The sequence below is a fragment of the Ostrea edulis genome, chromosome 1, assembly GCF_947568905.1.
Source record: "Ostrea edulis chromosome 1, xbOstEdul1.1, whole genome shotgun sequence".
NCBI classification, from domain to species: domain Eukaryota; kingdom Metazoa; phylum Mollusca; class Bivalvia; order Ostreida; family Ostreidae; genus Ostrea; species Ostrea edulis.
In genome coordinates, this window is record NC_079164.1 from 25,992,377 (window position 1) to 26,016,850 (window position 24,474).

Below are 24,474 nucleotides of genomic sequence, written 5' to 3' on the forward strand. Positions count from 1 at the left end.
TGAAAGCTTCCTGACATATTTCAGATTCAAGTTTGTTCAAATCATGGCCCCCAGTGGTAGGATGAGGCCACAAGGGGGGATCAAAGTTTTACATACAAATATATAGGGGAAAACTTTAAAAATCTTCTCAAGAACCACTAAGCCAGAAAAGCTGAGATTTACATGAAAGCTTCCTGACATAATACAGATTCAAGTTTGTTCAAATCATGGGCCCCTGGGGTTGCATGGGGCCACAATAGGGGATCAAAGTTTTACATACAAATATATAGGAAAAATCTTTTAAAATCTTCTTCTCAAGAACCACCGAGTCAGAAAAGCTGATTTTTACATGAAAACTTTCTGACATAGTGCAGATTCAAGTTTGTTCAAATCATGGCCCCCGGGGATAGGATGGGGCCCCAAGGGGGATCAAAGTTTTGCATACAAATATATAGGGAAAAACTTTAAAAATCTTCTTCTCAAGAACCACTAAGCCAGAAAAGCTGAGATTTATACGAAAGCTTCCTGACATAATGTAGATTCAAGTTTGTTCAAATCATGGCCCCCGGGGGTAGGATGGGGCCACAAGGGGGATCAAAGTTTTACATACAAATATATAGTTAAAATCTTTTTCTCAATAACCACTGAGTCAGAAAAGCTGATATTTACAAGAAAACTTTCTGACATAGTGCAGATTCAAGTTTGTTCAAATCATGGCCCCCGGGGGTTAGGATGGGGCCACAAGTGGGGGATCAAAGTTTTACATACAAATATAGGAAAAAGCTTTAAAAATCTTCTTCTCAAGAACCATTGTGCCAAAGAAGTTGACATTTACATGAAAGCTTTCTGACATAGTGTAGATTCAAGTTTGCAAAGGGTAGTTTGGGCCATAATAGGGACTAAGGTTTTACATGCAAATATATATGGAAAGTCTTCAAATATGGGTCAAGGTGACTCAGGTGAGCGATGTGGCCCATGGGCCTCTTGTTGTTGATAAAGCAACTGTCTATGATGTCATAAAGTCTAGTCTTTAATTTATCGCGAGGAATGGTCGTGTATAGAGTTGAAAAATCGTACGTTTTGATGTTGATTTGAGAAAAGTTTTGTGATTTCAAGTTTACTGAAAGTTCTTTGGAAGTTTTTTTAGAATACACATTTGATTTACACCACATCGGGCATATGTAGTTGCACAGTACGTTTGAGTAGAATAAATATTGATAACATGAACCCATTTCAGTCCAGAGTAGTTTAAGTTAATCTTACTGAAAATTGTAGTCTGAACGCAATGCAGATTAAATATTGTGTGTTAAGTTTACTCATGTTATGCCAATCCCAGTTTGAACCGCCCTAAGTAACACGATACGCATAATGCCCAATGATTTTCTTCATTGAAAAGAAATGTCAATTTAAACCAGACACAGTTGATCAGTCTCCATACAATTGTAGATGGATGGTCGTATAATCACTCATTGCATCGAGCCATATGAAATGCAAAACATTTTGTATATGGCATTATTAAATATCTCAATCCAACTCCTGTGTAACGACCATGGGTGATTGTTTCTTTATGATAATTCAGACAATATCGTACATGTACCACATATCATCCGTCTACTGATTTGTTTATTTATCTAGAAGCTCAAGAGACGACAACAGTGCTGAGAAATAGTGCAGCGCCATTAAAGCCATTAACGATGTTCAACGCTGTTATTATTGCTTAGTAGCCTCATTGGTTTTAGTGGTTACGCTGAGCATTTCCTGCACATGTATTGTAGTAAGGTAATGATAATTATCTATTATAATATCAGTTGTTGTGTCACAATATCTCTGTCTATTGTAGTTAAACTTTTATCTCTCTTTTTATGCCTCCCCCCCTACTTGAAGATTCAGGGGCACATATTTTTGGTTTGTCTGTCTGTGTGTCTGCAAAACTTTAACACTAAGCTTTTGAATAGATGCTAATAGACCTTTCATATGTTACATGTGTAATGTATTCCTGGTGACATAACCTTTCTTTCGTTATCAAAGGACTTGACCTCGTGATCGTTTGACTTGCTTTTGAGTAATTTAGACCAAAGCCATAACTTTTAAATGTTTAGTAATATAGCTTTTATATTCCACATGTACATTTCTTTTGAAAAGACCTTTCTTTAAGTAGCATTTTTTTTATACCTCATGACCTTGACCTATTACCTGCTTTTGAAACTTTAACCTTGGTCATAACTTTTGAACGGGTTGGGCTAAGGCTTTGCTATTTCACATGTGTCTTCTTTGTAATAATAGTTTTCATTTCTGAGTTTGTAATCTTGACCTTGGGGTTTGACATACTTTTGAAAAACTTTAACTTTGGCCCTTATCATCTACGTCGCAATTCGGGTGCATCAGTGTTTTACAAGTACAGATTGTTTCATTGTGTGATTGTGTTACGATCTTGATATTTATTAATTTTACATGTTACTATCGACATGCTTTATCATCCCGAGTTTCCTCCATTGGTTGGGAACGTAGAGATAACAAAGTCTTTCATATCAAAGATTGACACATTAACAGGCACTTCCCATTAATGTATTATTGAAAATAACATACTAATTATGTTATTCCGACATTATGAAGCGTCGAATGATCCTCCAACTAACATAATCCCAATTCCCGCGGATCTCGCATTGTTTTGACTATAACGAGATCGCTTAGCACAATAAACTTCCGGTGCAGATCTAATTGCGGGAAAGGGGAGCGGATCGTACGTCATTTCTCTAGTAACGAAATACGATATAAACAGCGGTCGGCTGATCATCAGCAGCTTTTCGCTCAAGGCCTCAACTGACGAGGACAGAGAAAAAAAATGGAAATCCAAAGCAGATGGGTAATTAATTTATCCCAATTAATATTTTAGTATTGGGAACTGATGCCTGTTCAAATTTATTTATTAGTTTAACTACAGAAAATATATTAGGGTATTCCCACATTTGGGAAGAATTTTATATGGGATATTAAAATCCCATTCTTATTGATTTATGGGAATTATCTACTTTTATAATTTATTACCGCTTAGTAATCCATCTTTGACAATTTATTAAATAAAAGTTTATATAAAAATTTATTAAGTATTGTTACTTGTATTTCTATCTGATATACAGACTTGGGAGACCCACAAGTTACAATCACTGAATTTACCATAAAAAGTGTGAAACGTAACATTGGTGTCAGAAGTGGGATTGATTTATTTTTGAATCCCATACTCTGGTTAGATAGAAAACAAATACAATAAATTCAAATTCAGAAGACAATTTATTATATCCAATAAAACCATTTTTTTTCATATTTTTTTATATAAAGAAAGATGTCTAGAGAAAACAGCAATTTAGAAGATTCTGGAGAGGTAGTATTTAATCCCAGATCATATATGGGATCTCCTAATTTATCCAAAGATTATCATGTTCTATCTTCTCCCAAACAGGCATCAGCAACCCATCAATCTGAAAATATAAATGAGCAATTATTAGATGCATTGCAAAACATGAGCAAAGAATTTTTATTCATGAAACAAGATGTTGGGAAACAAATCAGTGAAGTGATGCAAGAATCCCAAAGATTACAATCAGAAATTGACAAACTCAAACATAAAGATGAACCAAACACCCAATCAATGAACGGGTATGGGGGATCTGACAGATATCCGACAATGGGCATGTCCCATGGAATGGGAGACGATATGTTCGGTCCCATAACAAACCATAGGGATTTAGAATTTAGAGATAAAAATGAAAACACTTGTACAGCTAGGCTAGCTCATGCAGCCTCTGTACCCAGAAATTCAGTTGGCATCAAACCCCAAACTTTTGACGGGAGTGATGACTTTGACGAATATTTAACGCAATTTAATATTCTTGCTAAACTTCATAACTGGGATCACCAGACGAAATCACTTTGTCTAGCAAGTAGTTTGACTGGTGGGGCTAGGGCAGTTTTGACTGAATTGAATGAATCCCAACGTTATGATTTCCATTCATTGGTTAGGGCCCTGAATACACGATATGGGTCGATAGAACGATCAGAAATGTATCGAGCCCAATTGAAGGGGTTAGTAAAGGGAAATAATGAATCAATTCCCGAACTTTCCCAATCAATAAAGAAATTGACACGAAGGGCATATCCAACAGCAGACCCGGCAGTAACTGACACATTAGCATTAGATTATTTTATAGATGCTCTGACAGATTCTGATATGCGCCTGCGTTTGCGGGAAATGAGACCAAGAAATATAAATGAAGCTGAGATACTAGCAATCAGATTCGAAACCCACAAACTAGCTGACGCCCAAAGGGCTCATTCAATTAACAATATAAAAGTTAGCCCAGAACAAGATATTGTTGGGGCTATCAAGAAAGCTATAGGGGATGATTTACAAGCCCTTACAAAAGAGATACAAAATTTTGTAAAGATAAATCAGGGACAACGAACCCAACTCAATAATCCCCCAAATCAACCTCCCTTTATGGGAAATAAACCCAATCACAAATGGGGTAACAACGACAACCGTTCAAGACAAAACTTCACCCACCATAAGAATCCAACAAACTACCACACGTCGGGTTCGGGGGTCGGAAGTCGACAGAGATATGGGTTAGACCCCAAGCAACATCATTAGATAATAAAGTAGACATATGCAAAGGAGTTAGTTCAGTCAAACTCAATGGAAAAATTGAAAATGAAATTAAATCCTCAATCAAGGATGATTCAAATGAAATCAGAATAAATGACATTATGAAAGTAGGGAGTGATGGAATCTATGTGGTTGGGAAAATAGAAAATAAAATGATACCCATGTTAGTGGATACTGGGGCTAGTGTGACAGTACTCAGCTCTAGTGTTGCCAAAAATTTGGGTAAAGATAAACTGACACCATCTTCTATCAACCTGACATCTGCAAATGAGCAAAATATTTTGGTTCAAGGGGAAATCCCCTTATGTATAAGCTTGGGAAATGTTACTGTTACCCACAATGTGTTGGTGGCAGATATCCGTAATGATTGTATATTAGGGATAGATTTTATGGCAACAAATGCATGTGACATATTGCTTAAGAAAAAGAAATTGAAAATTAAGGGTACAGAGATCCCTTGTTTTAATAGAGAAGAAATGAAAATCCCAGTTAGTAAAGTTACAATTTCTGAGGACATAGAAATACCTCCAAATAGTGAATTAGTAGCATCTGGGAAAGTGGAAAACCCATTATTTCTTGGAGAAATTGCTATTGTAGAGCCTACTACAAAATTTGTAGAGAAGCATGAAGTGCTTATTCCCAAAATTTTGGTTAAGGTTAATACCGGGGAAAATATCCCTATACGGTACACCAATTTGAATGATCAAAGTATAAAAATCTATAAAGGGACTGTTGTTGCCAATATTGAGAAAGTAGAGGAAATGTATGAATCATGTACACATTCCATCAATTCCCTTAACACCAACATCCAAAATGAAACCCATTAGCCAAAGCATTTAGAGCAAATTGTGGAAAAACTTCCAGATTACTTGGATTCAAAACAAAAAGGAAAATTCATAGCCTTACTTAAGGAATTTCAAAATAGTTTTTCTAAAGATTCCTCCGACATGGGTTTGACTGAACTAGTGGAACACACTATTAATACGGGAAATGCAAAACCCATAAAGCAACACCCTAGACAAATACCTCTCGCTAAATTTGAAGAAGCACAAAAAGAAATCAATGATATGCTGGATAAAAAGATAATTGAGTCATCTGACAGTCCATGGAGTTCTCCCATAGTCCTTGTTAGGAAAAAGGATGGGACAATCCGGTTCTGTATAGATTATAGAAAACTTAACGACATAACAGTTAAAGACAGTTATCCTATTCCCAGAATAGACACAACTTTAGATGCTTTATCTGGGTCAAAATGGTTTTCTACAGTTGACTTAAAAAGTGGGTACTGGCAAGTAAAAATGTCGTCAGAGGATAAACCCAAAACTGCATTTTCAATCCCTGGGGGTGGTCATTGGCAATTTTTAAACATGCCGTTTGGGCTATGCAATGCCGGTGCCACATTTGAAAGACTCATGGAAAAAGTTTTATCTAACTTATCATGGAAAATTTGTTTGGTGTATCTAGACGACATCATTATTCTTTCAAAAACTTTTGAAGAGCACATTGACAATCTTAGACAAGTTTTCACCAGACTTCAAGAAGCTAACTTGAAAATGAGTCCAAAGAAATGTACATTTTTACAAAAGGAAGTTTCGTTCCTTGGGCATATTGTAAATGAACATGGGATATCAACTGACCCATCAAAAATTGAAGCAGTGGAAAATTGGCCTATTCCCAAAAATGTTAGGGATGTAAGAAGTTTCCTCGGACTTTGTTCCTATTACAGGAAATTTGTACAAAAATGTGCAGATATTGCCAGACCTTTGCATAAATTGACAGAATCCCGACAAAAATTCTTATGGGAACCCAACTGTCAAGAAGCATTCGACAAACTTAAGAGAGCTCTCGTTAGCTCCAATATTTTGGCATTTCCAAAGGATGAAGGTTTGTTCATCCTGGATACGGACGCCTCCAATACAGGTTTAGGAGCGGTCCTTTCCCAAGAACAAGAAAGGGTTGTCAAGGTCATAAGCTATTTTAGCAAAACATTTAGTTCAGCTGAGAGGCACTATTGTGTAACCAGAAGAGAACTATTAGCAATAGTGAAATCAGTTAAACATTTCCATCATTATTTATATGGAAAACATTTCAAAGTCAGAACTGATCATGGGTCATTGACATGGTTATTAAACTTTAAAAACCCAGAAGGTCAGCTGGCACGGTGGTTCGAATCACTGTCCTCCTATGACTTTAAAATCGAACATCGAGCAGGTCGATCACACAACAATGCGGATGCCCTATCCCGTAGACCTTGTGTCGACCAAAATTGCAAACGTTGCATAAGAGCTGAGACAAAATATGGATCAGAAAATACTGACAGAATTAGTAATAAACAGGTTAGAGCCAAACCTGAATCATGCCAAGTGGTTACCCGCTCTGGGAATCAAAACGCCGCTTTGCCATCTACTTCTCAAAGCTCTACAAAACAATTATCATTTAAAGATAAAAATTTGAAAGAAATACAAGAAAATGACCCTGATATTAAGAAGGTCATAGAGTGGGTAAAATCCCAGAATAAACCTTTATGGGAAAATATATCAAATTTGAGTGAAGCTTGCAAATATTATTGGGTTAGGTTTGATTCCCTCATATGGCAAAATTACATCTTGTACCATAAATGGGAACATATAACCCCAAAACTGCAGGTGGTCCTTCCTGGTTCATTTGCTAGAGAAGTTTTGTTAGAAATCCACAGTGGAATTACTGGGGGACATTTAGGTTACAAAAAGACATTGTCAAAGGCCAGAGACAAATATTTTTGGTATAAAATGTCTTTCGATGTCAGAAATTACTGCAAAACGTGTGACATTTGTGCTTCACGGAAATCTCCGAATAAGTTGCCTAAAGCTCCATTACAAATTTATAATGTGGGAGTACCAATGGAACGTTGGGCACTAGATATATTGGGACCACTTCCCATCACCCACAAAAAAAATTCCTACTTGTTAGTTATTGGGGACTATTTCACAAAATGGATTGATGCAATCCCTATGAAAAACAAAAAGGCTACGACAATATCCCAAAAATTACTGCAACATATAATTCCTATATTTGGTGTACCAATGCAGTTGCACTCTGATCAGGGTTAGATGTTCGAGTCCATCATATTCAAAGAACTATGTAAACTACTGGGGATAGAGAAGACTCGAACAACACCCTACAGACCCCAATCTGACGGGATGATTGAAAGGGCTAATCGTACAATTGAAAATATGTTGTCAGCTTTTGTTGACAAAAATCAGAAAAATTGGGATGAATTAATACCTTTCCTTATGTTAGCATACAGATCCTCAGTTCACGAATCGACTGGGGTAAGCCCAAATAAAATGGTCTTTGGTCGACAAGTTGCACTCCCTATTGATCTTGTACTGGGGAGAACTAACCCTGAAAAAGGCAACACTTCAGAATATATACAAAATTTATCAGATAAAATAAATGTAATACACAACTTTGCAAGGGAAAATATTAAATTAAATTCCCAAAGCATGATAAGAGAGTATAATGCAAAAATCCAGCATAACCCCTATAAAATAGGAGATGCAGTATGGGTATACTATCCTAACCAAAACCTGGGTTTAGAACGCAAACTATCCAGACATTGGGCAGGACCATTCAGAATCAAAGATAAAATAAATGATGTCCTTTACAAAATTCAGAAACACCTTAGACATAAAGGGGAAGTAATCCACCATAATAGGTTGAAAATCTACAATGGGGAAAATATTCCCAAGTGGTTTCAAGCATAAAAATTCGACAAAGTATATATATATATTACGTCAAATACAGTATATATAGAGAAAATTTCAATTGACATGATTATATTGTTGTAGTATGATTACATATTGAATGTATCTATGACATAGTTCAAAATGAACTCACGACAAATATTTATATGTACCTCCACAGGTCCAACGTTTTAAATGCCTACTATGTAATGGAAGAGAATTTACAAACCAGATACATGCTGAACGCCATCTCACTGCCACGCATTCGGGATTTGGTTATCAATGTAACATCTGCCAATATATGCTAGGTCGCAAAGATCAGAAACATGGATGTACTGGATACCATCTCAAGATACTAAAGAAATCCAATATGAAGTATGGTGATGAGGAGAAGAAGGAGTTCGCTGATTTCCAAAGAAAGAGATCGAGCTTGGTTGGATCGTTCATGAAGGAAGTCACTCCAAATTTTCATGCAGCTCCTGGAGCCAAGAGAGCTTTGTACACTGAGCCAATTGAACCTAAAAAGAAACAAAAAATGGAGCAACCAACAAGTAAGGGAGATAACAGTGGAAAAGACAGAGCGCCTGAACAAAAAGAACAACCTAAACCTTCAGAATTACCTGCTCCAAAATCGAAAGTGACATCCAACCCAACAAATCCAGCTCCCACTACAGCAAAGAAAATCTATAAGTCTAAGTCTATTCTCTCTTCCATTTCCTCATCAAGCTCCAGCTCATCAGGTTCTTCTTCAACATCTAGCCACTCATCAATCAAAGAGACACAGATACAACAGCGAGAAGCAGAAGCCACAGGTCAACATCAAGATGTTTTGTCCATACATGCTCCAGAAGAGGATACGTATGAAATTAAGTCACCAAAACAGGTGCCTTCATATGTGCCCTCAAACCACATGGATGTGAAACTGAATGTCCTGAAGGAACAGCACTCGAGTCGGGTGATTCTAAACATTGGTGGAAGAAAGTTTGAAACCAGCAAACTGACTTTGTCTAGTGACCCATCATCCATTTTATCTTCCATGGTCCATCCAAATTCGCCATTCAAACCAAATGACAACACATATTTCATTGATCGAAATCCACGTTACTTTGACTTTATACTGGATTATTTACGTTCACCTGAGGCATTTCCACGTGTACTACCGACGGACTTAAACATTTTGCGACAGATTTATGTTGAGGCTAAGTATTTTGAACTCTCCGGGTTAGTAATGGCTGTGGAAAAGAAGAGTCAATCCCAGGAAGGTCTGTGGGAAGAAAAGTGAACAGTAGACAGTGGTAGAATGTACAAGAAAATGAACTAGCAGAGACAAGTTAATAACGATTTGAATATTATATTTATATTTGTTGTTATCTAAACGTGATATTTATTGTTATAAGATAATATGTTGACAATGCTTTGTTACAGTATATCTGTATTGTAAATATTTTAAAATGATTAACATGACAAAATAATTGAAAATATATTTACCTTTGACATCACTTGCTTCCTTTCCTTTCAATGGATTGATAAAGTTCCCATTCGAGGACGAATGCCTATTAGGAAGGGGGCAGTGTTACGATCTTGATATTTATTAATTTTACATGTTACTATCGACATGCTTTATCATCCCGAGTTTCCTCCATTGGTTGGGAACGTAGAAATAACAAAGTCTTTCATATCAAAGATTGACACATTAACATGCACTTCCCATTAATGTATTATTGAAAATAACATACTAATTATGTTATTCCGACATTATGAAGCGTCGAATGATCCTCCAACTAACATAATCCCAATTCCCGCGGATCTCGCATTGTTTTGACTATAACGAGATCGCTTAGCACAATAAACTTCCGGTGCAGATCTAATTGCGGGAAAGGGGAGCGGATCGTACGTCATTTCTCTAGTAACGAAATACGATATAAACAGCGGTCGGCTGATCAGCAGCAGCTTTTCGCTCAAGGCCTCAACTGACGAGGACAGAGAAAAAAAATGGAAATCCAAAGCAGATGGGTAATTAATTTATCCCAATTAATATTTTAGTATTGGGAACTGATGCCTGTTCAAATTTATTTATTAGTTTAACTACAGAAAATATATTAGGGTATTCCCACATTTGGGAAGAATTTTATATGGGATATTAAAATCCCATTCTTATTGATTTATGGGAATTATCTACTTTTATAATTTATTACCGCTTAGTAATCCATCTTTGACAATTTATTAAATAAAAGTTTATATAAAAATTTATTAAGTATTGTTACTTGTATTTCTATCTGATATACAGACTTGGGAGACCCACAAGTTACAATCACTGAATTTACCATAAAAAGTGTGAAACGTAACAATTGTATGACTGAAATTTAGGTTTAACAAAAGCCTTCAGAAATTTAAGATAATTATCGATTCATATGGAGGACAAGTTGTAAAAGTGACAAACATCAAATGTCAATGTATTTTTAAAAAGACTCTTGGGATTTGAAATTTTGGGAAGGTCACTCAACAGGAAAATAAAATTTAGCAACGCATAGATACATTGTACATGTATTTATTTTCACTATATTTTTTTTAGTGCTGTAATAACAACGCATAGATACATGTATTTATTTTTACTGTATTTGTCTGTAGACGAAACTCGAAAAGGGGGACAAAAACAGCTACGAGTAAGTGTCCTAATGTTTTTATTATCGTTGAAATAACGGCGTGCCACTTCGCTTGATGGAGTGTGCAAATTTCAATCACTGATTGGCCGTGTAGTTTTAGTAAAGTTAGCTTGGATGACCACGTTATGTCATTCTTTCAATGAAACCGCACCTAAACATTTGCAGGATGATCAAGCTGTCATGCTGTTACTAAAATGATTGCATTATTGAAATAAAACTCACTGCAGTCATTGTTACCATAAACTAATGAACAGCAAGATCAAAAATCTAGTATGGAACACGTAATGTCAATTGCCGCGAAATCAAAGAAGTAGGCTCGCAAATTCAGCGCTAAAATTTTTTAAACTTTCCAAACTCATTGATGATTGATATCATCAATAACATTAAAAGTCACCAACCTTTCTCTCTTTATGACGTCACAATCCTATTATGTTGTATTATGACAAAATCATCTGCGACACTATTCTTTGTGTATGGGATAGTGTAAATATGTTATATTATTCGCCAACTTCCGATTCAAATTTGCTGATAAGATAAAGAGCAATTATCAATTATGTAATAATCAACAAAACATTTTTAAATCTGTGACTGAGTAGATATCATATAGATTGTTGAACATTCGCAATATGTATCTATTCATAGCAAAGTCTCGCAATTTCGCCCCGTTTCTAAGAAAGACTCTAATATTTCTATAAATATGTAGAGACACAATATGAAAATTTATGAAATTCCAAATTGATGGAATTGAAGTTATGCCATTCGCAAAATAAATCTTTAAAATAGATAAAGTTTTTGATTTTAAAAATACAACTTTGTAATACGGATTAATACTGTATATTTGTAAAATCATCATAACGATAGATATGTATCATGAATAAAGAGTGTCATCAATTCTAACTATCGTTTAGAAGCAAAGAACAGTGAGGAGATGTCTGAGACCGCGGAACAAAATCCAGATTTCTACTCGTACCTTACCATCAGCGAAAGATCCTTTCGTTTGTATGCCGATGTTCACTATGACGAAGCGGAGGAAAGGAAGAGCTTAACATCAGTACCATTACACAGTAAAGGATGCGATACCAGCGTCAGTGATAAAAGTGGAGGATCCGATTATTATCCAACACCGACAGTAAAGACTGCCAAAAAAGATGCAACCGGTAGTCAGTCATCTGGCGATTATGACGATACCATTACAAAATGTTTAGAAACTTGTATCTGACGATTAAATAAAGATTGCAATCAAAGAAAATTAAGGCAGGTTTGATGTAATTAAAGCATGAAATGTCTCTTTTAACTTTTACCGTTGATTCCCAGCTCTTTCCCTGCCTACATTTTACAGAATTTGCGAAATGCTGATTTTAAACGAGACTGTTGAAACAATGCATTGTAACATTAAAATATTTGTCGTTAGTCTACGTCGATTTAAAAAAAACCTGATTATACGCATAACATGGTATTGCGTATCGAATCAGTTGAGAGACATGAACACCATATGTAGGTGATGATGAAATATTTTTATATGAATATGGTAAGTTGACGATAGAGAAGCTGACATCATATGTTTCCCATTTACCATAAAATTGAGTTGTTAGTTTACTGTTAATATATATGTTCAACAACCTAATTTTGATGCAAATCATCAAATTGGCCACTAAAATTTCAAAATATTCTAAACTACTTCCATGAAACACGAAAATTGTAAGATGAAATATTTTACACAAAATCAAGAAACAATTCAAATTCAGTACTCACTTTAAAAAAAGCATTAACTAATACGTGTGTAACGTGTGTTCAGCAGAGGGTCGATAATTATCAGTGGACACGTACGCGGTTACACCTGGGATTTCGCAGTACATATGTTTTACAAAAATGTATGTTGTCCACAAAGCAAGAAATGAACTTATTCAATAAATTTACGGTGGTTATTCAACAGGGATTTCATTTAACATAACCCTTCAATTCCTTAAATCCAAAGTCCCCGGACAATTGGCTTTTACCAATGGTTCAGGCAAGCGACCTGATGTCTCGTACCAGCTGATGTCTCCAGCTCACTTTGACACTGGGTACAGACTTTTTCAGACTTTATTGCCAAGTGTCAAAGCTACGATGGTTAATCAGCTAGCCAACCTACACCATAAGGCTAATTCAGCCCTAACGTAGCCTTTTACTTTTAAAGGATAGGCTTTTCAGCGTATTTCGAGGACTTCTCTGCACCGCTGCGGAGATCAGACAAACTGATCTGCGGTCGACCAATATATAAATAGCATTTGCCCAACCTATTTCACTGCAAGGGAAACATGTTATCACCATGACAAAACCCCACACCACCCGATTTTCTTTGATGGGTATGACCTGATTCACCGCACATGTAATATCATTTATGTAAGAGCACTTCAGATTTTTCAACAACAACAAATTAAAGGTGCATGAAATATCCATATTTAGCTTTCAATATTGGATGTGTCCGGAATTGTAGTAGAACTTAAAATAAATCATTTTCAAATCAACCGATGCGCTTCGAACTATTATAAAACTGACAAGTGCCTCAGCATGTCTATTGAGGAAGTTTACAAAATACATATGAAAAATACGGACGTTTTCTAAGTCTGTTTATGAATAAGATGCCAGACACAGGAAGCAAACATGGTTATCAAACATGATTGGATGAAGTTTGAAAAGTGAAACATTATTTATTCTCAAATCATATAAGAGCATCGTGTGTATGTGAAAATTCTATTAGTTTTACACAAGATATTTTATTATCAAAATGCAGTTAAGCTCTCTTGTTCTCATCAGGACGAAATGGGGACTTAAATGCGACCAACATATTTTTTCCACGCCCCTCTAAATTGAAATCCACAATTTGCCCTTGCTCATTGGAAAATTTGCATTGAAAATGCTTAAATTCACCATCATGATGGTAAGCAGATTGAATAAATGAATATTATTAGATTTTGAGTTTCAATAGATTGCAGAACCAAACTTGCTTCACAAATGTGCTGAATGTGTCATAGAATGAAATGGCAAGACATACCCCGTATATATGTCACATGATGATGGCAATATTACTCGCTGGACTAGCTATACTGCGCATGTCTGCAACTCTGATTGCACCTCGTGGATCTTAAGCAAAGCAATAACCGAATATACATGCATATAAATATTTGCGGCTGTAGCATATTGAAACCAACAAAAATTATTCTAATCAATTCATTTATTTACTTACATTGTGATATCTGGAATGTTATAATGAGTTGCTTCTATATTTTATACACTGTCATTCCGGGGAGTACTTGTTGTACAACCTCCGTATAAAATCGTTAATTCATAATATTTATTTAATAATGAATAATAATGAAACGTATTAATTGAAATAATAAAAACTTACATGTATATTTATATATATCTCTAAAAATCTTTAATCAGACCTTTTATGGTATATCAGTGTGTATATTTTTACCAAAACAACAGAGGATCGTAAGATAATACGAAACTGGAGGAAATTACTGATCTCTGCTATATATGTCTCTGGTCAGCTGGAACGAATACAAATTCTTCGTGTAACCTATTTTGTTCCTTTATTACCTTTGGTTTACTAATCCCAGAACGATAAATGGTATGTACTTTGTTTTTATGTGTCTCAGAGATTTCAATATTTGTCTTACCTCAATCCATTCAGACAAGGAGCTAAGCTCTTCTTTTTATATTTACCTTATCGTCTGGCATTATCTTCGATATAATTCATACCAGAGATGAAGTTCTGTTGTGAACAGAAAAATCGGAGCTATGAAAGATGAAGATTTAAGACCTTTTAAAACAAGTGAATTCAGTTCGTCGTTTTCAACTTTGTCGATGTCACCAGTAATGACATGTCCAGCTAAACCAACGTTGAAAGAAGAACATGTAGATGGATTACATTTAAGATTATCTTAAGTTTGTAATTAAAAAGTTTGGATGCGATAATAGAAGTATATTTACAGGATATGAATTTTGAAATGATACAATATATGATTTTTTTTATGACGAAGAATCTTGTTTATGCTAAAGGCATATATACCTTTGTTATAACATTCAAGCTGAAGGAACTGACGTCATTATTCGGAAGGATATTCATTTTGTAACCTGCGGTGATTTAAAGAGCTGGTAATGGGCAACATCTATAATCTTAGAATTCCAATCTGTATTCTAGTGTTGAAAAATCCAAGTATGGACTAGTTTTGGCTTCCTGAAATAACGTAATCAAGACTGTCAATGCGAATATGACGTGGACCTAATTGTTTCTTGACAACAGGTAAAAGTAAATAAAGTGATATTTTGTAAATACTTGGACTTTTGTATGAACGAAATTCATGACTATGGCTTTGTGTATATCAACGAATCACATTTATGTTATTTGCATTTAGACTAGTCAGATTCCCAACATTATCTACGTTGCAGTAGCATGTCAAGAACGGCCTGACAATTGGTTTGAAACACGTCAGACAACATTCGACCTAACTACACGTTGTATTTGTAGATTAACATCATTGTAACGATCATAGAATATGCTAATGCTAACTTTAAACCAAACCTTGGAAAACCTTGTAACATCATCTTACTTGTCAGTAGCCTGCATCGATTTAAAAAACAGATCATACCCAAAACATGTCCATGCGTATCGAATCAGTCGAGAGATATGAACACGATTTGCAGGTGGCAATGGAATATTGCTACATAAATATAGGAAGTTAGCGATGTTAAAGCTGAAGTAACCTCGTTTGTCATAAAGTGGAGTTGTTAGTTTGCCGTTAACATCTATGTTAAATAACATCTCTAAGTACGATTCTGACATGGGAGACTCTGTAGTGTCTTTTATTTCCAGTTCACTGAGATATATCGAATTAGTCATAGATAAAACGTCACTGAAATATCTATATGTCGATTTGAAGGCCACAGCAAGAATTCTTTCTTCTCGTATGCAAGGTTTATGATATAATAATCATATAGTTGGTCACACCTCTCGTAATCAAACATTTGTGAATCAGATTAGTCATTGTGGTATATAAAATACATAGCCTGTGTGCCAGTTCATAAGTATGCCCAGCATTTAGACCATCATGACAGTGAATGACTGAATGTGCCGTTATGTAAGCATTAAATGTTTTAAAATAAGAAATATCAGGACTAAAGTTAGTAAAGATATTTCTATATTTAGTCGTTTGTCTTACCAAATACTTACTTTTAAAGCAATACTCCTAGTATTTCTTTTATTGATAACTATAACTATATATGTTTGGCACGCTCTTTTTGGCTATATTTAGATCTTAAACTTCATAGTTATTTCGGATTTCAAACATTTCGGTTGAGCATCACTGAAGAGACATTATTTGTCGAAATGCGCATCTGGTGCATCAAAATTGGTACCGCATAAGTTTTACACACACACACACACACACATATATATATATATATATATATATATATATATATATATATATAGTTTGTGAAAAAGAATTCGGTATTTGATACAGTAAATACATCCAATAATAAAAGTAAAGTAACACAACTCGAATAACATTTCACTGTTAGCGCTTTCGGCTTTAATGCCTCTTCAGACAGTTATAAAATGAAATAATATTGCTAAGTAACGTCAACATATCACGACGTAAGTAATTGTCCTATGTGACATCATAATAAATTACACTGGTAGCTGTATAATACACAGAATATTAGACAATACTTGGAAATCAATTACAGAGTTCAGTTCAATGTAGTTTGAATTTTAAACATTTATTTCCTATTAAGTTTGGGATTAAACAATTTTATAAAGTATTCCTCCTTTGTAACTATATATATATTACTATATATTACTAATTATATATGTATAACTTTTATACTTAAGGTGGCTCACTACACTCAGAAACGGTCTCTCAAATCAGTACGAATTGATTTAATTATAAAAGATATGATGATATACAATATGTATATATGCCAAAAATATACAAATCTGGATAAAAACACGATTTCCAAAAAAATAATTTCAACACACATGAATAAAAGACTCTGGGGTATTTGAACTCGAGATCTCTGGTCCACCAGCCCAATGCTTTAACCACTGACCTACGATGATAGACAAACAAATTGTTCGATACAAATGATTTCACAAAACATTTAAATCATCATCTTGTGACGTGGTGTCACACAGAGTATAAATTTTAGTGAAGTGAGCTACCTTACTACCATCATTAAGAAGAAGAAGATCCTTAATTTCACAAGATTCCTCAAAGAACACAATGCATTCGTTCGTGTTTATTGTGTCATTTCATGTTTCACAAAGGTCTGGCATAAACAGTTTCTTCAAAGAATTAAACGGTACAAGGTAGTCTTGCGAGACTGAAACCATCTGTTCACTGTGGCCTCTCACAACAGGTGACCAGCAAGGTAGATATGACTGATAAATATCATCGGGTACCTTTCATATCAATAGACACGTCTAAATATCTTTAGCTCATTTATTCATAATGCTACAGAATATTTATAAAGTCAATTGCATTCCACCAACATTGAGTGTCGTCCCCTGATGTTACATGTTTTGTCTCTGATTTCAACTGTTCATGTGTAGTTCTGCTATCTATAAAGAAACAAACGATTAGTCGTGCTTGTTCTTTAAAAACATAGTTATTTATTAGCATTTACTGCAAACGTTGCATAAAATCTTCCCATCAAACAGAATTTCCAGTCGAACTATCCTTATCACGATCCTACGTGTATCACATTCATGAGGAAATGGCTATCATTACAATTAATAAAGATATCAAAGGCAACAGCATTGAATATATATATATATATATATTTATATATATATATATATATATATATATATTATATATATATATATATATATATATATATATATATATATTCCCTGGTGGAGAAACTCAAACACTCACAACCAAACATATTTCAATAAGTGAACTGCCGTAAAATGGCTGAAATATTACCAACACTGCGTAAAACCTCAGTCAATTAATCTATATATGTCTAAACATGTCTCTGTAAATTTCCTCACAGTTTGGTATCACGTGTTTTGTATTTATTGATAAATCAATTGGTAATATTGATACCATATATTAACAAATGATTTTACTCCGTGAAGCATTCTTCAATTTTCATTTTAAGGAAGGCAAAGATAACGAACAGTGATCAATCTCATAACTTTTTATAAGCAATACAACACAGAGAGTTGGGCAAACACGGACCCCTGGATATACCAGAGGTGGGATCAGGTGTCTAGGAGGAGTTAGCATCCCCTGACGATCCGACGTGAGCCCTATTTCTTGATCAGGTAAACGGAGTTATCCGTAGTCAAAATCGGGATGCCAAGAACGGCCTAACAATCGGTGTGAAACACGTCAGACAGCATTTCATCCAATGATAGGTTGTGTTGGCAAACTAAATCGTTATAACGACTATAAAATTTCCGAACTGCTGACTATTGAAAACGAGACTATTGAAACCCCTGCATCATCAACTTGTTTGTCAGTAGCCTGCCTCGATTGAAATACTTACCATACACAGAACAAGCTCTTGCGTATCGAATCAGTTGAAAGATGTAAACACCATATGTAAGTGATAATGGAATATTGCTACATAATTATGGGAAGTTGACGATGGAGAAGTTGAAATCATTATTGTTAGGAAACAACACTAAAAAACTGAAAATTTTAGAATGAAATTTGAGTCCCTGTATTAAATATGATTTAAAATATACATCGGAAAGCTTGCTTTGTAAGACATTAAGCAAATGAAACGTTTTGAAACATTTCTTCATATATCTGTACACAGATGAAAGACTTCTGGATTCAGCTTTCTTACCTTTTCCTGAGAAAGTGTATCAGAAGTATAAGGAAGATGGATACGACGACTATGAGCTCTGTAACCAGTATAACGAATACGTTCATTCCATTCTTTGACGAATATTCATCATAAATCACTATGGTACTGTTGCCTTCTGTGTCGATAGAAAATATTTTTGAGTCAGATGAGCATGCATGTTCATTGGACGACCGACTATCAGAGAAGAATGAAAACATTCTTTAATGAATTTGGCAAAATTATTTTTGACTATCTTTCCCTCGCTACATGTGTGTGCCACGCTTTCTTTCAGATTATTACAAGTTACTAAAACAAACTTTACAGAAAATATTAAATATGATAATTTCTCATGGTTGTATCAACAATTTGCATTTGAATAGTCGGGCATTCCCTGTGTATCCCTGTGTATTCCAAATAATCAAAACTACAGATTTATGCTAGATAACTCACAACTTGCAATCATTTACATTTTGGAAGTAAATTGTAGAAATCGATATAACTAATTTTTAAAATAATTCTTTTGTACATGTTCGTATATCCTAGGAAACTATGAAATCCACAAACGATCAGCAAAGTGAAACAGACAGTGAATTATCTCCCTTTGGCAATGTAATTGTTAACATAGATCAGTGCAAATATCGGGATTAATATGTGCATTGATTATATAGCGCTAACAACAACAGAAATAACTATACATGTTGTGGATAGTCATGAAGACTTTTGAGCTCCTAATTCAATTAAGATATGACAAATCGTATAGCCTGTTGATATGGGTACATACGGAGACATATATAGTGAGCAGCCATTTAAGGCGATTGTTAAAGGACTTCTATGTAACTAAATCGATTAAGATACTATATCGGGTATAAATTGAATATCCAATCAAGTGTCAATAGCAATGATACTGGTTTATGAAACGTAAACAATCAAGTGACTGGCATATTAATCCCAGTGGTTGAAGAAAGGTGAAGATAACGAACATTGATCAATCTCATAACTCCTATAAATGTGAAGATAACGAACAGTGATCAATCTCATAACTCCTATAAAGGTGAAGATAACGAACAGTGATCAATCTCATAACTCCTATAAGCAATACAAAAGAGTTGAGCAAACACGGACACCTGGACACACCAGAGGTGGGAGTAAGCATCCCCTGTTGACCGGTCACACCTGCCGTGAGCCCTATGTCTTGATCAGGTAAACGGAGTTATCCGTAATCAAAATCAGCGTGCCAAGAACGGCTTAACAATCAGTATGAAAAACATCAGACAGCTTGACCCAATTATAGGTTGTAAAGAGAAATGGCATATACAACTGGCAGATACAAGTGACTTACTGACAAGATGTATATGCAAGTGGGTTAGGTAAGTGGTATATGCAAGTGGCAAGTTAAAGTTGTTATAGGCAGGTGGCAAGAGGTAAGGCCAGTGGCTATAAACAGTCATAAATCTGACAAGTGCCAGCTGTACATAGGAGTTAAATGTTACACACGAGGCAGGTGTAAAGAATGTTGTATATATTGCAATTTTTTGTACCTCTTGTATTTGGTTAAACACCAAACAGGTGTTAATTATGTATATATCTTTTGCGACTAGTTGTACCTCTTGCAATTAGAGAGATAAACTCCAGATAGGTGAAATTGGTCAGATTCATCATTGTTCATCAAAACTCGGATGAACCGGGCACGAGCCTAGATTGTCTGCAAACGCCCGGCACGTTACAAAAGTAAATATATGTGTAGATGTACTTGATTCCGCTATACATACGTATGTTGGCCCCATTAGTTGTCATCTTCTTTTACACACGAGACAGCAAGCAGTCCAAACCTGAAAAATCTCAATATGCAATATAGTAAAACTATGGCATGTCTTTATATTCCTACTGAAAGGTGAAGATGAAAGATGAATACATGATAAAACATAGAAGTATGTGTTTCTCTATTGTTTTGTCTAATATATATTCATTTTGTTTTTAAATCATTCATGAAGGATTGTCACAATCTGGAGGTAAAATACCACAAATTAGACCTATGATTGGCGCTCAGCGCCGTGGCAGTGGGAGCTCTTTATCGTGTCAATGCCTACCGTGATACGGAACCTTTGTTTTTGAAGGTCACATTCGAGAGACCCTTGGTTATCGTAGCCAGGCACTTGACAAAGAAACAGTCAATATCGAAGCTAATCTCTGGGGTTGGAATTGGTTTCCGGGATCGAGAGAACTCGGGGTTTCCTAATTATATTCCTACATCATCATCAGGAGGCGTTTGAATGAAAGAGGCGTATAGGTCTGAGATGGTGGTCATATGCCATTGTATAATTGACGTATGATAAAAATTATTAAATACTGATTAAAATTTCTCAAAACTAAAAATTGTATTCTGTAGTCCATGTATGATGAAATGTTTTTCCCCAATCATAATACCTGCATGCATTAATGGCGGTGTCAAGTTAGCGTTTATTATTGTCGAAAGGATTTGGTGATGTATGGTTTAACCACTATGTTGATAATGAAGTTTTATTTTCAGAATGTCTTAAACAGCGGTTAACTGACAACGTAATGCAGTCACATGATGAATTTTTGATAATTCATCTACATATATTCTGTATATCAACACCTTATTGATAATGCTAGCATTCAGTTTTATCTGACAAAATCTATTCCGGAAAACAAGAATGATACGCGTAGCCATGTCCCCCACCGCCGGAAAAAAAGTTGAAGCACAAAAATTCCCTAACTCCTGTAAAATTTCTCGAATCAAAATGATGGCGCAATATGATCAATTGTACATATGGTGACTAACAATCGTACAAAATTGGAACAAAATCCGTACAGCGGTCTCTGAGGAGTTGCGTCCACAAAGTGTTCCAATAGTGTAGCATGTACAAATTCAACAAAGTCCCATACCTCCTGTAAAATTTGTAGAATTAAAATGGCGGTGCAATATGGTGACTAATAATCCTACAAAATTTGAACAAAATCGTTTAGCACTTTCAGAGGAGTTGCATCCACAAAGTCAAGTGAGACGGACGGACGGACGCACGGACACCGGTATTTCTGTGTCTCTTTCCGCGTTGCGGTGGTGAACAGTTAGCTTATGGACATTCTAAGAATTGCAGTTTTAAAACATGTTTAAAATATGCGTGTGTGGGTTGATATGTTTTGTTCCACCAATTTGTAGACATTTATCTTATTTATCTATGCTGTGAATATCTTCACGTCTTCCTCGTTCATATGAGAGAACTATAGACATTTTAATATTATCTAATCAAAAAGAAGCAAACGTGCATGCTCTTCTACTTTGATCATACCAATCAGTTAGGAGATTTGATATAAAACAACGATATCAATTTCAAAAGATTTAAAATCTATATCGAAAAGGATTTACCCGGGGAGATTAGGGTTAGAATAGGTCCTCAGTACCCCTTGCTTGTCGTAAGAGGCGACCAAATGGGCCGGTCCTTCGGATGAGAACGCAAAAAAAAACTAGGCCCCGTGTCACAGTAGGTGTGGCACGATTAAAATCTCTCCCTGCTCAAAAACTGCAAGCGCCGAGCATAGCCCTAGATTTTGCAGCCCTTCACCGCCAATGGTGACGTCTCCATATGAGTGAAATATTCTCGAGAGGGACGTTGAACAATATTCAATCAATTAATCAAACAGACACTCACCCAGTAAACTCAGAACCTGTGACTTCAGAACATACCGGTAGTTTGTTAAGGTTGATGAATAACATCCATGCAATAAACCTTAAAACACACTTTGTCGGCGTCTATGGGGTTTTTTTTATATTTCCTATCAGAAACAGGAAAAACGCAATTTAATTTGTGTCGTGTTGAAAGTTGTCAGTCCTTCACGTCTGAAATATCTTCCTCTCATGCCAAACATTGCTCTACACTGTGCCGCACAATTACAAGGGAGAAAACGCAACAGTATAGCCACATTGCGTACGTCTATTTGATATAACTTCTGTTGAAAGAAGAAACAGGTTTGAAGTGTGTCGGGGACAATCAATTTCATCGAAAAACATTTGATACAATATCTGCTGCTGTAACGTACATAAAATCATTTTATTTATACTTCACAACTAAAATATATTGAATTAGAAAAAACACAGAGTTTATAAAATATGGATAAACCCAGTGGGAGGGAGAGAAAGAAGTTTAGTGGGGAGATTCTTAAACTTCTTGTCTATAACTTCTTTCTCTTTCACCTTTTCGCCACTAATTTGCATCAAACTGATCGCACCGGCTATACGTATTCGATGCCGGTTTTAATTTTAATCTACTGAGGCTACATTCAGTTTGCGGAAAGCATGGTCAGAGTAGTAAGCCTGTTATATTTGACTTACTTGACTTATTTCCTTCTATCCCTGTAGAGAATAGTGAACAATTCCTCTCCATTCTGCCCTTTCTGCTATCCTGCTTGTCTCTGTCCAGGTCTTGAATCCAAATTAATTTCAGCCTGTTATATGTATAGGTATTATAACCGTTGCAGTGCATATGGGTAGTAAACTGGCATGCAATACGCTTCAGTACCCAAATGAAATGCAATTTATTACTATTCAGAGGAGGGGGAGAGGACTACCCCCCATATCCGCCCCCTCATTTCGCCGCGGAAGTTGTCACGATAAAGAATCCTCACTGTCACGGCCCCAAGTGACGTGCATAGGTCTAACTTTGTGGTACTTCACCCAGCGATGTCTCTACAGGAGTGAACAATTTCTCGACGTAAAACAAAGAAAAACTTTCTACAATGTGTATTGGTCATAGATTTTGACAATGAAAATATACGTTTATTTGTTTTAGATGATCAATTCGAACCCGTGGGGATCCGGGTAAGAGTAGGTCCTCAGTACCCCTTGCTTGTCGAAGGGGCGACTAAATGGGGCGGTGTCACAACAGGTGTGGCACGATAGAGACCCCTCCCTGCTCAAAGGCTGTAAGCGCCAAGCATAGGCCTAAATTTTGCAGCCCTTCAACGGCAATGGTGACGTCTCCATATGATTATGAGTGAAAGATCCTCGAGAGGGACGTTAAACAATATTTAATGAATCAATCAATTCAAAAACATTAAAATTTCAAAGGTTATTTTTATTTTGGGAAACCAGGATATATCTCAAGTGACAATAACAGCACGCATATTTAAAGAAAATCGCATGTTTAAGAAATGAGTGATTCCAAAGTTAGAAATAATTTGCCCAAAGTCATTTCAATTAAAGAGGGTTAGATAGTTTGTCTGATTGGTTACTTTAAGTATTCACACAGATACTTTGATACATTACACCGGAGGATCTGTCTGATCTGTAAGCTATGGATATTTCTGCTACAGACTATTTATACAATTGTCTATTAGTAGAGCAATGAACCATTTCCTGCTTGTTAACATATACTTGTAGATCTATATCTTGGATGTTTTAACCATGTTTTATGAACTATTCTAATAGATATTCAGCTATTATTAAGCTATGGATATTTCTGCTACAGACTAGTTATCTTATTGTCTGTTAGTAGAGCAATAAACCATTTTCTGCTTGTTAATACATACTTATAGATCTATATCTTGAAAGTTTTTGAACCATGTTTTATGA

The 24,474-nt window shown here is 35.5% G+C and overlaps 2 long non-coding RNA genes across 2 annotated transcripts; both read right to left on the reverse strand.

Moving 5' to 3' along the window:
- Positions 1-3,248: 3,248 nt before the first annotated feature.
- On the reverse strand, positions 3,249-10,214 carry LOC130049027 (uncharacterized). The gene is made up of 6 exons (XR_008797609.1): positions 9,856-10,214; positions 8,988-9,631; positions 8,597-8,885; positions 7,907-8,026; positions 6,992-7,060; positions 3,249-3,455 (listed from the first exon to the last, which is right to left on the reverse strand). It is a non-coding gene; the product is annotated as an uncharacterized LOC130049027 (long non-coding RNA).
- A 7,089-nt stretch (positions 10,215-17,303) lies between these two features.
- LOC130049186 (uncharacterized) lies at positions 17,304-22,680 on the reverse strand. The gene is made up of 4 exons (XR_008797753.1): positions 22,556-22,680; positions 20,654-20,713; positions 18,885-19,020; positions 17,304-17,640 (listed from the first exon to the last, which is right to left on the reverse strand). It is a non-coding gene; the product is annotated as an uncharacterized LOC130049186 (long non-coding RNA).
- Between the last annotated feature and the right edge of the window lie 1,794 nt (positions 22,681-24,474).